The 5,948-nt window shown below is 43.9% G+C and overlaps 1 long non-coding RNA gene across 1 annotated transcript; it reads left to right on the forward strand.

Annotated features, from left to right (window-relative positions):
• Nucleotides 1-3,006: 3,006 nt before the first annotated feature.
• Nucleotides 3,007-4,746, forward strand: LOC127603975 (uncharacterized). Its single transcript, XR_007963167.1, has 2 exons — nt 3,007-3,820; nt 4,126-4,746. It is a non-coding gene; the product is annotated as an uncharacterized LOC127603975 (long non-coding RNA).
• The last annotated feature ends 1,202 nt before the right edge of the window (nt 4,747-5,948 follow it).

Below are 5,948 nucleotides of genomic sequence, written 5' to 3' on the forward strand. Positions count from 1 at the left end.
AAACCCATCCATCCATCCATTTTCCGAACCGCTTAATCCTCACCCGGGTCGCGGGGGTACCGGAGCCTATCGCAGCCGTCTTCGGGCAGTAGGCGGGGGACACCCTGAATCAGTTGCCAGCCAATCGCAGGGCACACAGAGACGAACAACCATCCACGCTCACATTCACACCTAGGGACAATTTAGAGCGTCCAATCAGCCTGCCATGCATGTTTTTGGAATGTGGGAGGAAACCGAAGCACCCGGAGAAAACCCACGCAGGCCCGGGGAGAACATGCAAACTCCACACAGGGAGGCCGGCGCTGGAATCGAACCTCTGCACTGTGAAGCCGACGTGCTAACCACTTGACTACCGGGCCGCCAGTGTGTAAACCCCTAGGGACAATTTAGAGTGTCCAATCAACCTACCATGCATATTTTTGGAACGTGGGAGGAAACTGCAGTGGCTGGAGAAAACCCACGCAGGCAGGAAGAGAAGATGCAAACTCGGCACAGAAAGGCCTGTCAGGAATGTGTGTAGTCACCATTTTGTTTGATATAAATATATTTATTTGATCTAAAATATATTTAGAAATTACTTTCTCAGCCACTCTATGTATTGGCTATGCCCACATTTAGCTCAGAGAGAGAGAAAAAAATTGTGTTGCTGTCCCTAGTACAACAGCAGTGTGCATTTAATTTCCCCTGGAAGGATTGCATAATTTACTCTCTCTCTTAAAAACTTTAGTAAACTGCCCTCAAACTGTTTAAGTACAGTCAGTTTCTTTGAGGATGATTAACTATGTCATATTTGTTAAGATATCCTTTATTTGTCCCACACTGGGGAAACTTATATTTCACTTCACATTCACCCTGAAGCATTTCAAACAGAAGACTACATCAACATATTCAAAGTTATGACAAGGTCAACAAAGGGCCCCATTTGTCAGGTAAGTTAGGATAAACGAACAGGATGTCTTAATTGCAACGTTCCTCCTATTTGTGTCATTTCTTTGAAGTTGAGTATACTGTACATATTTGTACACACTGGGCAGCTCCTTCAGCCAGAGACTGATAGACCCACTCTGCAAGCAGAGGTTCTGCCGCTCGTTCCTGCTGAATGCTGTCTGGCTCTTGAATAGACGGTCCTGAAAACCTGGACCTGTGCATGAGGAGAGGGGCGGGGGCGGGCTTGGGACGTAGTGGTCAAGCTGTCTGCTTAAGTTGTGAACCGTAACAGTGTGGATATTTGAGTTTCGTCGAATTCTACATAAACCATAAATTGGACATTTGTGGCAACAGTAAAACGTCGTCATCTTTAGCAGACGTCTTCGTCAAATGACGACATTGAGGACCGATCGTCTCATTACGCTAAAATATTTGTACTCCCTCCGCCTCGCATCATTTTTTTTCAATGGGTGCATATCACTGCTCCAATTGCACGGTTGTAACTACTCGCTGCTCATTTTACGTGTCACACTTGTCACTGGAAATTCCGTCGTGGAGCTACTCAATTGACATAGGAGCGAGGCAGGAGGACGCCGTGTCTTTGGGTAACGAGACGATCGCTCCTTGTCGTCGTCATTTCATGGAGACAGCTTCTACAGATGACGTCATGTCATTTACGCGTATCAAACTGCACCGCCTGCGTTCCAGAAGTCTGAACATCACCACAAATGTCTACTTTGTGCTTTATCTTCAAAGTGGGATTAAAATCAACCCAAATTTCCCCACTGTTAGACCATTTTGAGCGCATTAGTCTGTTCCAAGCGCACGCCCCCCCCCCGCCCCCTTGCCCCAATGCACGCCACCCCCCCCCCCCGCCCCCTTGCCCCAATGCACGCTGTGCATTTTTGGAATGAGTAATTTGTTTAAAAACAGATATGTTGCTTTTGCATTACGTTTGTAACCAGGTGAACCTTACTTAGATGCTTGTAGTGAAGGCTTCCTTGTTTAACAAATGTAGCACTGTCACTTTAAGAGCCACACTAGATCAAAACACGCGGGAACATATGCAGCGTATGAGAATCAGACCAGAAAGGGTGACATGCACGTGAAGGAGGGTAGTCGCTGAACTGCCCACTGCTTGTCCCAACTTGAGACACCCATGATCGTCCTCGTAACCCTGGCAATATTCAGGTAATTGGTAACTGTTGGATTTATTATTTTTTAGTAATCATACATTCACGTATTATTCGGTTGATTCTCGTGTCGTCATTTTATGCTCGCAATGAAGAATGCTTCTGCCTGTCAGTATAGTTTGATTTTGCTTGCAAAGAAGAACGCTTATGCTTGCAATCATTAGTTGGCTTTGCCTGCAATGAAGAACGCTTATGCTTTCAATAAAGATATATCCTTTATTATATACTCACATCTATAATCATTATATATTCTTCATTATGTGCTCACTTTTGCTTGCTGTACTGTGTGAGAGGTTAGGGTCGCAACCACCTTTCCGAGGACGTGGTTGGGAAGAGATAACTGTTAAGACTAAACAGCGAGCAAGGCTGAACCGGGAATGGAGACATCAACACCAGTTGCAACGGGATGTTTATGTGACATTTGCACACATGTACGTAAATTGCACTCACATACGCACACATAGTCAAACAAGTTCAGTGTGTGTTCAACAGCCCCCACCCTTTAGGTTGGACACACCTATGTAGTAGCTTTCCCAATAAATGGGGAGGTGAAGGGGGAGATCGTTAGGGTTACGTGTGGAGAACTGAAACCGAACGCTTCTCCTCGTTCCCTACTGGTACCAGAATCGAGTCTCCTGTCTCCTCCTTTTGGTTATTCCTCACCATCACCAATGAACATCCAGGGTATGGACATAGAAAGGGTGAACTCCTACAAGTACCTGAGTGTTCTTCTGAACAACAAACTGGACTGGTCTTTCCTAACACGGACACTCTGAATAGGAAAGGACCGAGCTGACTCTTCCTACTCAGGAAACAGAGGTCTTGTCTGGTTCAGGGGTCGCTCCTTGAGACTTTCTATAACTCGGTGGTGGCCTCGGCCATCCATTATGGCATTGTCTTCTGGTCAGGCAGCATCTCAGCCCGGGACAGAAAGAGACTGGAGCGACTGGTCAGGAGGGCCAGTTCTGTCCTGGGCTACTCCCTTGACATTCTGGAGGAGGTGGGCAACAGAAGGATGCTAACTAAGCTAAAAGCTATGATGGACAGTCCCTCCCACCCTCTCATGCGCGGCCTGACAGCACTTGGTAGCCAGCCAGAGACTGTTACACCCGCGCTGCAAGAAGGAGAGATACCGACGCTCGTTCCTACCGACTGCTGTCAGGCTGCTGAATAAAAATAACAATAATAATTAAATGATGTGAAAAACAATTGTAAATAGCACTGCAATTTATCCATTTTGTATTTATATTGCACTTAATTGAACGGTGTTTGGTTTTTCTTCTTTCTACCCACATTCTTGCTGCTGGAGGCTGTAAATTTCCCCAGTGTGGAGGTTTGTTGTGTAGGTGGTGAATCTGGCCGGATAGGACAGCACTCAACCGCCACCGAAAGATGTCAGATGACTTGTCAAGAGGATTCCGGGCCCAAATAAGCACAGTTATGGATTCTGTCCTCCGAACAGCAGTGTTTGAGCTCACAGAGCTTTTTGACAAATGCATACATGACTATAGCATGCAGCTGGCTCAAAAAGGAGATGTGATCGCACAACTGGAAATAAAGCTACCGGTACAAAAAATAGCTCAGTTGCAGAAGGAACACATGGACAGTTACGGAAGCACAGCATGATGAGATTATAGGCATGACGGAAGATTTGAGTTCTTCCAGCCAAAGTTCCACTATTCCTGAGGATAGCTTTGAAGGTACTGTGCTGTCCTATACTTAAAGATACCGTGTTTCATCAAGTATTGCCATTAAAAGATACCCCGTGACTTGCAGAAATTCATTCTGCAACGCATTGGGCAATTCTGAAATGGGGTGCACACATATCCATGATCAGGTCTAATATGAGACCAAATGGGAGAGGCAAAACAAAGTAAAAATGTTATGTGGGCTCTATATCTTGCAATAAACAGGATTCACTTTAAACCCAAAACGGCAAAAAATAAAAATGAAATTGGTGAAGAAAAAAAGAACAATCTCACAATCAGAACTGTTTTTTGTGAAGGTGTCTCTGCCGAGTCTTGTGCTCCTCCGTTCCACAACACTTTCAAGAAAGAAGACCAGACTATTTGCCCGAGTGTTAAGGTGCACCAGCTGTCCATTCCACTGCAGCACTGTCCAGTCACCAGTCAGGTGAGAGACTGAAACTTTAGATTTCCAATGGCAAAACACAGATGCCACTTTTAGTACATGTTCTTAAGAATGATTACTCGCCGATACCAAGTATCCGTACTTGATAATGCCATTACGTCTTGCAGTTGTGATGAAAATGTGTTTTATTTTAACCAAATGCTGTTAAAAACACAAACCTTTCTTGAACATGCCACAAGGTTCACTCAAACAGAACACTTTTTAAATCATCTAAAAAGAGCCAATACAAGAGCTGTATCAAAATTCAAAATGTTTGTCGGCGCAAAAATAATATTGCTCAGTTCTGTATCATCCTGAGAATAGTTTCTAATATTTTGGTTACCTTGTTTGTGGGAAATTATGAGAATCCCTGTTTTTGTGATTGCGGATGTCTTTTTTTTTTGTATCTTGGAGTTAATTTGGTTGCCATTTAAATTGTGGAGCTGTACTTCACGTTGTGACCAGTGGGTGCATATTAAAGTTAGCTTCAAATGTGCTGTTGATACAGATTAAAAAATATAAATAAAAGTCAGGGAAAGTGGATACCCAGATACAGCATTTAGGGTTGATTATAATAATAACAACACATGAATGTTCTTCATTACCATCTTAGAATACATCACACATCCATCTCCAATTTACACAAAATATATATTTGCTGAGAAATAGAACATTGTGGGAGGAAACCGGAGCACCCGGAGAAAACCCACGCAAGCCCTGGCAACCGATTCAGGGTGTCCCCCGCCTACTGCCCGAAGACAGCTGGGATAGGCTCCAGCACCCCCCGCGACCCTAGTGAGTATCAAGCGGCTCGGAAGATAGAACATTGTAATGTTTTTTTTCTTTAGGGAAATAAATCTTTATTTTACTTTTTGCCATTTTCTTGCCCACAGGTTCCTATCAGAGTAAAAGTAAGAAATGCTGTGGGGAAACCAAGAGATGCATTCTGAAACCTGAACTAAAAGGTCCTTTACTTGGAGCAAATGACATGGAAAATGTGCCCCAAAATATCAAAGAGGAAAAATCAGACCAACCAATCACAGGAGCCATACGATCACAGCAGCATGTTCTGGAAGACAAAACAATGAAGCAAAAAAAAAAGAAAGGAATGTGTCTCAAAATCAGGTGAAAGGTGATGATGAAACATTCATATGCAATTTTTGTCAAAGGATGTTTACGACAGCCTTAGGCCTATACAATCATATGAGAACACACAAGAAGTGCAGAGTCTGCAAAAACATTTTTCTTTGCCACATTCTTTGAAATTACTTGAACGAATGTGTCCAAAACTGAAGAAAATGTTGGAAGTAGCAAGAGCGACGGAATTTTCTCAGCCTGACTGTCATGAGGTCAAATCTGGCCCAGTGAAGCAGCAGCAAGTGACTCAAGAGTCAAAGAGGCACTTTCCTCAAGAGGAAAGTGCGCCACCTTCTGACCATTCCGTCATTGCTCAGAAAAAAATATTCGTCAAAACATTCTTCTGTGTGCATTGCAACAAACAATTCAGTAAGACAATCAAACTCAAAGAGCACATGATGTCTCACAGTAATGAAAGAAGGAAGTTACAATGCGGCACATGTCTCAAAGAATTCTACAACAAGCAGGCTCTCGATAGCCACATAGTCGGCCTCCACCAAAACCAGTCTGAAGAGATGGCCCAGGTCCTCAACTGGATGGAACCCATAGAGGACCCAGAGG

This window comes from Hippocampus zosterae, chromosome 1 (assembly GCF_025434085.1).
Source record: "Hippocampus zosterae strain Florida chromosome 1, ASM2543408v3, whole genome shotgun sequence".
Taxonomy (NCBI): Eukaryota; Metazoa; Chordata; class Actinopteri; order Syngnathiformes; family Syngnathidae; genus Hippocampus; species Hippocampus zosterae.